Consider the following 11,717-nt stretch of genomic DNA (forward strand, 5'->3'; position numbering starts at 1 on the left):
AGTTAGATGCTTGAAATTTGATATGCACTCCCACACACACAAAGATCTCTCTCTTATATAACACGCCACGCGGACGAAGTCGCGGGCAAAAGCTAGTAAATAATATAACAGGTAAAAGTATAAAAAGTAAAATAAAAAAAAATACACTTAATCTACACGGTATACAATCTAAAAATCCCCATGAAAATTCAAATAAACTCAATGAGTTTTTCGCCTCAGTAGGAAAACCTCCCACTAGCCCCTCAGCATGCATGTCACTCTGCCCAGCACGGAAGGTCGCGCCGGCGCCAGTGACACGCGCACTAAATTCCATGTACCTACGCCCCGCCACCGAGCAAGAAGTACTAACCGTTATACGCAAACTACCGAATAAAAACAGCTGTGGTGTAGATGAAATTCCTTCGGTAATAATAAAATCGTGCTGTAACGAATTATTGTCTATTATTACGACATTAGCTAATCAATCTTTCGAGGAAGAGACTTTTCCGAATAAACTTAAAATCGCCAAAATACGACCAATTTTGAAGAAAGACGGAAAATCAGACGACTTAACACAATATAGGCCGATCGCCCTACTCCCAATAACGGCAAAAATTATAGAAAAAATAATGGCAAAACGGGTGTATACTTTTCTGGAAAAATTTAACTTACTCCACCAAAATCAATACGGGTTCAGAACCAAACGATCCACCACACATGCGGTGTACGAGTACATACAAGAGGCGTTCAGGATGGTTCGCGATAGGGCATATGGCGTAGGCATCCTTCTAGATATGACCAAAGCCTATGATAAAGTACAACACACGATCTTGCTGGACAAACTTTATAACTTGGGGGTGCGGGGAGGGGTGCACAACTGGTTCAGATCGTACCTCGTGGACAGGCAACAGTTTGTAGAATTAGACCACTATGACGATATCACAGGGGAGGTGATGAAAGTACACTCCGACACAGTAACCATCAACTGGTCTATACCGCAGGGCTCGGTCCTTGGATGTGCACTTTTTCTCGCATACATAAACGACCTACCAAAAACCATAGAAACACTTTGCGTGCTGTTTGCGGACGATGTTTCGTTGCTATTTAAGTACGACAGCGTGCAAAATGCGGATATGATAGTCAATACGTACAAAAAAGTCAAAACATGGTTAAACGAGCATAGCCTACAAGTAAACGAAAAGAAAACCAAATTAATCCAATTTCGGCCACATCAAAAACAACCGTTAAATCTCTCGCCAATATCAAACAACCTAAATATATCCAAGAAGTTAACGAATTCACCTTGTTAGGAATAAACATAGATACTCACCTAAACTGGAAAAGCCATATCTATACTTATAATAAATCTGTAGAGAGGTCAATTCTGTACATTAAATATTTTTTCAAAATAACTATCAGGGGGTGATAAGTGATCGATACTGATGCCAAAAATGCAATCAGTAAAATTTTTGTCTGTCTGTCTGTCTGTCTGTCTGTCTGTCTGTCTGTCTGTCTGTCTGTATGTTCCTTATAGAAACAAAAACTACTGGACGGATTTTAATGAAACTTGGTACAATTATTCTTCACACTCCTGGACAGGTCATAGTATACTTTTCATCACGCTACAATCAATAGGAGCAGAGTAGTGAAGGGAAATCCTTTTGTATGAAAAACCTAAACCACTCAAGTTAGACGTTTGAAATTTGGCATGAAAGTACCTTAGATACCGTAGAGGTGCACTAAGAAAGGAATTCCCGAAATTCCTACGGGAACAGGAATTAGCGGGAAAATCCTTTTGTATGAAAAATCTAAACCACTCAAGTTAGACTTTTGAAATTTGGCATGCAGGTACCTTAGATAACGTAGAGGTGCACTAAGAAAGGAATTCCCGAAATTCCCACTGGAACGGGAATTAGCGGAAAAATATTTTTGTATGAAAAATCTAAACCATTCAAGTTAGATGTTTGAAATTTGTCATGCAGGTACCTTAGGTACCGTAGAGGTGTACTAAGAAAGGAATTCCCGAAATTCCCACGGGAACGGGAATTAGCGGGAAAATCCTTTTGTATGAAAAATCTAAACCACTCAAGTTAGACGTTTGAAATTTGGCATGCAGGTACCATAGGTACCGTAGAGGTGCACTAAGAAAGGAATTCCCAAAATTCTCACGGGAACGGGAATTAGCGGGAAATACCTTTTGTATGAAAAATCTAAACCACTCAAGTTAGACATTTGAAATTTAGCATGCAGATACCTTAGGTACCGTGGAGGTGCACTAAGAAAGGAATTCCCGAAATTCTCACGAGAACGGGAATTAGCGGGAAAATCCTTTTGTATGAAAAATCTAAACCATTCAAGTTAGACGTTTGAAATTTGTCATGCAGGTACCTTAGGTACCGTAGAGGTGTACTAAGAAAGGAATTCCCGAAATTCCCACGGGAACGGGAATTAGCGGGAAAATCCTTTTGTATGAAAAATCTAAACCAACTCAAGTTAGACGTTTGAAATTTGGCATGCAGGTACTTTAGAAACTTAAAGCTTAGTTGCAACAGAATATTACAAAATTCCCACGGGAACGGTAGTTAGCGGGAAAAAACATTTGTATGAAAAAATCAAATCTAAATAAAAGGAGAAACTGACTGACTCAGTGACTGACATATCAACGCATAGCCTGAACGGCTAAATGTAGGCATTTGAAATTTGGAAGGGACATAGCTTAGGTACCGTAGAGGTGCACTAAGAAAGGAATTCCCGGAATTCCCACGGGAACGGAAATTAGCGGGAAAATCCTTTTGTATGAAAAATCTAAACCGCTTAAGTTAGACGCTTGAAATTTGGCATGCAGGTACCTTAGTTAACTTAAACCTTAGTTGCAACAGGATATTGCAAAATTCCCACGGAAACGGGAGTTAGCGGGAAAAAAACATTTGTATGAAAAAATCGAAACCGCGTAAGATAGATGTTTTCAATTCAATTCAATTAAATTATTTATTGCATTCCATGTAGTACAATGGGGTGTTACATAGGCATAGGAACTAAAACATGGACCCTGTAGGGCACAGCAACGTTGAAGGGAAGAGAGGAAGTGTGTATTAAAATTAAAACTCAATGAACAATCAATTAAAAAAAAAATCAATTCAATCAATTGATTCAATCTAGCATGCATGCATACCTTAGTAAATATAAAGTATATTTTTGGCTGTATTTTGAAAAATGGGAGTTATTGGGAAAAAAATTGTATGAAAAAATCTAAACTGCATAAGTTAGATGCTTGAAATTTGATATGCACTCCCACACACACAAAGATCTCTCTCTTATATAACACGCCACGCGGACGAAGTCGCGGGCAAAAGCTAGTAGAAAGAATAAAAACTAAACTCTCGAAATTTATCTACGCCCTTTCAATATTAAAACAAAACACAAACCTGGAATTGGCCTTATCTGCCTACTACGCGTACGCTTACTCCTGGTTGCGCTATGGCGTCCTCCTATGGGGACATAGCACAGACTCGGGAGATATATTCGTACAACAAAAAAAGTGCATACGTATCCTATATAACCTAAGACCCAAAACTAGCTGTAAACCACTCTTTATATCAAACAAAATGTTGACTTTCCCTTCAATATACATATATGAGACAGCATTGTTCGTGAAAAGAAATCTTCAAAAATTTGGATTCTGCACCAGCACAAGAAGGAAAGACCTCCTACAGACCCCTGCACCAAAGATGGAATTGTTCAAAACTAGTCCTTACTACCGAGCTATAAACATATACAATGCATTGCCAAAGCACTTAAGAAAGAATATGGAATCACAAACATTTAACAAAAACCTAAAAGACTATTTGTGTGTAAAAGGGTACTATACGATAAATGAATTTATAAATGATAAAAAAATATAACATGCATGAGATATAAAATATCAAAATAACAATTTTATGAATAAAATGACGAAAACGAGACAATAACAAACAAAATAATAAAAATAAAATATGATTCCACTAATAATATAACATATTACAGCATGATCAAATAAAATTCTTATAATAAAATCACAAATATGATATATGGCATGATCCAATACCACTACTTTATGATATCTATATTTGATGTTTTGTTTATGTTTTTATTTATTATGACCATCACGCAGTCCGCTCAAATTTTGCAACACCCTTCCAGGGTCATGTACTTACCTTATTAATCATATATCATTATAACATCTTGTATAATTATGTACATGAAGCAATAAATAAATAAACAATAAACAATAAACGATGGTTCGCGGTAGACTGCCCGACTAGAACGGCAGTACACGTCCGCTCGACACGACGACTCTGTAGTGACTCTCCGACTTCACGCAGCTCTGGCCGTAGGCCACCTGACGTCGGAGCGATGCAACTTCATGACGGAAGTGATGTAACTTCATTTTATTTTCCGATTTGATCAATTTCTCTTCTTAATTCATAACTAACTCCGACACGGCCATCCTGCGTGACACACGTCCTCGTGTGTTAATCTGAAACAATATACCACAGCACAGTATCCAAGTTCGCTCGGTCATTCCTGACCTAACATGAGACTCTACATGAGCTCTACTTGTGACTCTACATGAGCTCTACTTGTGACTCTATATGAGCTCTACTTGTGACTCTACATGAGCTCTACTTGTGACTCTATATGAGCTCTACTCGTGACTCTACACGAGCTCTACTCGTGACTCTACACGAGCTCTACTCGTGACTCTACATGAGCTCTACTCGTGACTCTACATGAGCTCTACTCGTGACTCTACACGAGTTCACATTACATCATGATAAATCAACTACTCCGACACGGTAAACGGACCATTGACCAGTATTCACACACTATAAACAACCAAACTTGAAAATCCAATTACTCTTTACACGTCTGTCGTTACTATCACCTAAACGAGCGATAGTAACTCATGCCACTCTACTGAGTGACGATATCTAACAACCAGGCGTCACTACCACCTAAATCGAGCGGTAGCAACTCATGCCACTCTACTGAGTGACGATATCTAACAACCAGGCGTCACTACCACCTAAATCGAGCGGTAGCAACTCATGCCACTCTACTGAGTGACGATATCTCGCAACCAGGCGTCACTACCACCTAAATCGAGCGGTAGCAACTCATGCCACTTACACCAAGTGACGATATCTCAACACAGTCGTCACTGCCACCTAAATCGAGCGACAGCAACTCATGCCACTTACACCAAGTGACGATATCTCAATACAGCTAGCACACAAACTTTACATCTTAGTTGGTAGAATAGTGGTCAATGCGTTACACAATTTCTTTTATATCACTAATTTCTAATTTGTGCAGTTCGACTAATTCTACCGGAGGTCAACTTGACTTAGATTCAGGTACAATGTCATGACCAAATACCAAGTCAACATGACATCCAGGCCTCGACCGCATACCTGTAGTTTCTAAGACGAGCAGCACAAAAGTGGCTGCAGCCCCGAACACTACAAGTGCGCAGCTCCCTATCAGAGTTGCTCCGAAACAGGTCAATGGGTTACACAATTTCTTCTATATCACTAATTTCTAATTCGTTTGACTAATTCTACCGGAGTTCAACATGACTTAGATTCAGGTACAATGTCATGACCAAATACAAAGTCAACATAAAATCCGGGCTTCGACCGCATACCTGTAGTTTCTAAGACGAGCAGCACAAAAGTGGCTGCAGCCCCGAACACTACAAGTGCACAGCTTCCTATCAGAGTTGCTCCGAAACAGGTCAATCATAGCTTTCATTACTCAATTAAATCAACCAACATTACACATCTACTGCAAAGCACAACAGACTGTAATATTCCTCCCCAAACTGCGGTTACGCTACAAAACAGTCATGAGTCACAACATCCCCTCCCGGGATGGCCACCATGGTCCACGACCACAAAACGACAGAGCACCCTGCTCTCACACACACAAGTCATAAAGTCACAATGTAGCGACCAACACCTCGAGGAAATATTACCGCACTTAAACAATTACCAATTCGGTATTATCATTATTTAGAATGTTTTGCTCCAATTTTCTCACTAATGATTTACTGTTTCGGGCATTTTCTAAGCCTATTTCATTTAAGTAATCATAATCCAAATCATTTTACTTCAGAATGTTTACTTCAATTCATTACGATTTCCAATTTAAGTAAATTTAACGAAAGACAACTGTCTGTACTATATTCGTTTGTATCCTATTAAAACTTTCCATCTTTCAAATCAGGTAAAACAGATACGACTCATCAGGACTTATAAGAATTTCCAATAAAAGATCAACCACTGGTCTTGTGACATGGTTTAGGTCTTCAACAGCACCAGCGCAGCAAGTCCTGCTGGTATACAACGCGCTGCCATGATGTCGTCACTTTACACGGCTACGGCTCAGCCCGCGCCATTTTCTTCCCCGCTTGCAATCCACCAATTGCCGAACCAAGTTATGACATGAAACAAAAGAATTCACTGTATTATCGTATTCACATGACTTTCTTTCAATCAGTTTAAAAAGATTACAATAAAGAATGTTGAATATTGAAAGATTTGATGCAACCACGCAGGTCACGCAGGTTAAGCGTGTCTACACCAATTCGAAATATTTTTAGACCAAAATACAAAGATTTGACGATGATGAAAACAGATTGGAAAACGCGATATTATTGACACGGATTGACACAATATGTCTCGTAAATTTTTCTTTTTAAACAAAGGGAAATAATAATTTCCAAGTTAATTTGAAATCAATTTCCTCATTATTAGAAACGAACATTCACATAGCAATGAAATCAATAACAATAAGGTTCCAGTATGAAAACGACTCACCGTAATAACAGTTTTCAAGTTGAGGTACCATAATTTTCAAACACGACTGCACACAGTATGGAAATATTGTAATGTTCACGCCATCATATCTTACGGCGTGTAGTGATGTCGATCATTAACAAGGTCCAGGTCACTTCAAATTCAGGTCCATCTCCAAATTCAGGCATGGCTGTAGACTACATCTTCATCACTTGGTCACACGAATGTGATAATCATCATAATCTTCTTCTGATTGTGATAATCGAAACTTGCATTGTTTTGTTGTGAACGTCGCATCACGTTGTCTTCATCCAAGTTCACTAATCCCACTTCTGATGTCGTAAAAGTGGTGGGTGTCGTAACATCATCATCAGAATGGAGGGTGGGCGTTAGAAGACAATAATGGCCGTCATCAGTATCACAATCATTTTATTTACTTCCACATAGTTTTTGTATCACAATTAAATAAAGTCACAGCATAAGGTACACACTCACGGCAACGTCACGGTATTCGTAACGGTTACACAATCTCTCGTTATCTAGCGCGCATAAGGACGTCAGCGCGAAGGGGCTACTCGCCCTCTACTTGCCCTCCACCACCCATGGTTCCTATATTCGGACCGAATCATCGGGACATGTGAACGTACTTGCTAGGTACTCTTTTCCGATCACACTTTCTTAACGTCCCTACAAGTTATAGGTGAGCGACTATAGCACTCCACGTTCCGATCGTAATTATTCGACACGTCCGCTCAAGACGATGGTTCGCGGTAGACTGCCCGACTAGAACGGCAGTACACGTCCGCTCGACACGACGACTCTGTAGTGACTCTCCGACTTCACGCAGCTCTGGCCGTAGGCCACCTGACGTCGGAGCGATGCAACTTCATGACGGTAGTGATGTAACTTCATTTTATTTTCCGATTTGATCAATTTCTCTTCTTAATTCATAACTAACTCCGACATATAGATAAATTCATTTTCTATTAATATGTGACAGCTGAACGCAGTAATTGTTACTACAACAGAAATATATATTAACTAGCTTTTGCCCGCGACTTCGTCCGCGTGGCGTGTTATATAAGAGAGAGATCTTTGTGTGTGTGGGAGTGCATATCAAATTTCAAGCATCTAACTTATGCAGTTTAGATTTTTTCATACAATTTTTTTCCCAATAACTCCCATTTTTCAAAATACAGCCAAAAATAAACTTTATATTTACTAAGGTATGCATGCATGCAGATTGAATCAATTGATTGAATTGATTTTTTTTTAATTGATTGTTCATTGAGTTTTAATTTTAATACACACTTCCTCTCTTCCCTTCAACGTTGCTGTGCCCTACAGGGTCCATGTTTTAGTTCCTATGCCTATGTAACACCCCATTGTACTACATGGAATGCAATAAATAATTTAATTGAATTGAATTGAAAACATCTATCTTACGCGGTTTCGATTTTTTCATACAAATGTTTTTTTCCCGCTAACTCCCGTTTCCGTGGGAATTTTGCAATATCCTGTTGCAACTAAGGTTTAAGTTAACTAAGGTACCTGCATGCCAAATTTCAAGCGTCTAACTTAAGCGGTTTAGATTTTTCATACAAAAGGATTTTCCCGCTAATTTCCGTTCCCGTGGGAATTCCGGGAATTCCTTTCTTAGTGCACCTCTACGGTACCTAAGCTATGTCCCTTCCAAATTTCAAATGCCTACATTTAGCCGTTCAGGCTATGCGTTGATATGTCAGTCACTGAGTCAGTCAGTTTCTCCTTTTATTTAGATTTGATTTTTTCATACAAATGTTTTTTCCCGCTAACTACCGTTCCCGTGGGAATTTTGTAATATCCTGTTGCAACTAAGCTTTAAGTTTACTAAAGTACCTGCATGCCAAATTTCAAACGTCTAACTTGAGTGGTTTAGATTTTTCATAAAAAAGGATTTTCCCGCTAATTCCCGTTCCCGTGGGAATTTCGGGAATTCATTTCTTAGTACACCTCTACGGTGTCTAAGGTACCTGCGTGCCAAATTTTAAACATCTTACTTGAATGGTTTAGATTTTTCATACAAAAGGATTTTCCCGTTAATTCCCGTTCCCGTGGGAATTTCGGGAATTCCTTTCTTAGTGCACCTCCACGGTACCTAAGGTACCTGCATGACAAATTTCAAACGTCTAACTTGAATGGTTTAGTTTTTCATACAAAAGGATTTTCCCGCTAATTCCCGTTCTCGTGAGAATTTCGGGAATTCCTTTCTTAGTGCACCTCCACGGTACCTAAGGTATCTGCATGCTAAATTTCAAATGTCTAACTTGAGTGGTTTAGATTTTTCATACAAAAGGTATTTCCCGCTAATTCCCGTTCCCGTGAGAATTTTGGGAATTCCTTTCTTAGTGCACCTCTACGGTACCTATGGTACCTGCATGCCAAATTTCAAACGTCTAACTTGAGTGGTTTAGATTTTTCATACAAAAGGATTTTCCCGCTAATTCCCGTTCCCGTGGGAATTTCGGGAATTCCTTTCTTAGTACACCTCTACGGTATCTAAGGTACCTGCATGACAAATTTCAAACATCTAACTTGAATGGTTTAGATTTTTCATACAAAAGGATTTTCCCGCTAATTCCCGTTCCCGTGGGAATTTCGGGAATTCCTTTCTTAGTGCACCTCTACGTTATCTAAGGTACCTGCATGCCAAATTTCAAAAGTCTAACTTGAGTGGTTTAGGTTTTTCATACAAAAGGATTTCCCTTCACTACTCTGCTCCTATTGATTGTAGCGTGATGAAAAGTATACTATGACCTGTATAGGAGTGTGAAGAATAATTGTACCAAGTTTCATTAAAATCCGTCCAGTAGTTTTTGTTTCTATAAGGAACATACAGACAGACAGACAGACAGACAGACAGACAGACAGACAGACAAAAATTTTACTGATTGCATTTTTGGCATCAGTATCGATCACTTATCACCCCCTGATAGTTATTTTGAAAAAATATTTAATGTACAGAATTGACCTCTCTACAGATTTATTATAAGTATAGATTACAGTACCCGTTTTATTTTTTTAGGTGCTTGCAAATCGCAGCCCGAAAGTGTATTTTTATATGGAAGCCTATATTTGCCAATAAAATATATTATATTTTTAATTCTCCTGTCTTAATATTAGTCGCCAAGTCATTATTTATAATACCTCACCTATAATTTCATTGGCCCTGTTAAATATTTTTGCTACCTTAAAGTAGCAGCCATTATTGAGTTTTTATAAATCCTTGCATTTCGAAGCTCATCCATACTAATATTATAAATGCGAAAGTAACTCTGTCTGTCTGCCTGTCTGTCTGTCTGTCTGTCTGTTACTCTTTCACGCCTAAACGGCTCAACGGATTTTGATGAAATTTGGTATGGTGATAGATGATAACCTAGAAATGGTCATAGGCTATAAATAATCACGCCATCGTTCTTAGGGGGTAGGTAGTTGGCAGATAACTAAATTGATTTAGTGATTTGTAGTCGTTTTTGTTGGGACTTTTGCTCTTTCACGTCTAAACGGCTGAACGGATTTTAATGAAATTTAGTAAGGTAATAGTTGGTTATCTAAAAACGGTTGTACGATCAAATTGATCACGTCATCGTACTTAGGGGGTAGGAAGTAGGCAGAAAACTGAATTGAGTTAGTGATTTTTTTATGGTTTTTGCTGGGAGTTTTGTCTATCATGCCTAAACGGCTCAACGGATTTTGATGAAATTTAGTTAGCTGATAGATAGTAATCTAGAAAAGGATATGGCCTATTAATATTTATGCTATCGTACTTAAGGCGTAGGCAGTAGACAGAAAACTAATTAGATTAGTGATTTTTAATTGTTTGTTTTAAAAGTTTGCCTCATTCACGCCTTAACGTCTGAACGGAATTTTATAAGACTTGGTTAATTTAAAGATAGGATCTTAGGCACGGACACAGGCTACTTTTTATGGCGGGAAAATACCTCATTCCCGCGGAAATCTAGATTTCGTGATCGTGTCAAGAAGCGCATGACGCCATAGCTACTGGAATGATTTCGATGTTTTTTTTTAAACTGAGTGACTTCAAGTTAGTATTTGATCACTTTTCTAACTTAGAGGGTAGGTAGGCGCCATAATTTAGGGAATTTATGATAAAATTTTGATGCAACTGTCTTTATTAAACAGTTATATCTCATTCCTACAGGAACCTACACATAGCTATAGCTAGCTATCTATTAACATTAAAACTCTTTCTAGAATCACATTACGCCAATTAATTGATCTGATTTGTATAAGTTTTTTTATTCAACTGACTGTTACATTACATACAGATAAAATCTAATTACTTACACCACATCTATACTTATAATAAATCTGTAGAGAGGTCAATTCTGTACATTAAATATTTTTTCAAAATAACTATCAGGGGGTGATAAGTGATCGATACTGATGCCAAAAATGCAATCAGTAAAATTTTTGTCTGTCTGTCTGTCTGTCTGTCTGTCTGTCTGTCTGTCTGTCTGTCTGTCTGTATGTTCCTTATAGAAACAAAAACTACTGGACGGATTTTAATGAAACTTGGTACAATTATTCTTCACACTCCTGGACAGGTCATAGTATACTTTTCATCACGCTACAATCAATAGGAGCAGAGTAGTGAAGGGAAATCCTTTTGTATGAAAAACCTAAACCACTCAAGTTAGACTTTTGAAATTTGGCAAGCAGGTACCTTAGATAACGTAGAGGTGCATTAAGAAAGGAATTCCCGAAATTCCCACGGGAACGGGAATTAGCGGGAAAATCCTTTTGTATGAAAAATCTAAACCACTCAAGTTAGACTTTTGAAATTTGGCATGCAGGTACCTTAGATAACGTAGAGGTGCACTAAGAAAGGAATTCCCG

Source organism: Pectinophora gossypiella, unplaced genomic scaffold (genome assembly GCF_024362695.1).
Source record: "Pectinophora gossypiella unplaced genomic scaffold, ilPecGoss1.1 Pgos_53, whole genome shotgun sequence".
Lineage (NCBI taxonomy): Eukaryota > Metazoa > Arthropoda > Insecta > Lepidoptera > Gelechiidae > Pectinophora > Pectinophora gossypiella.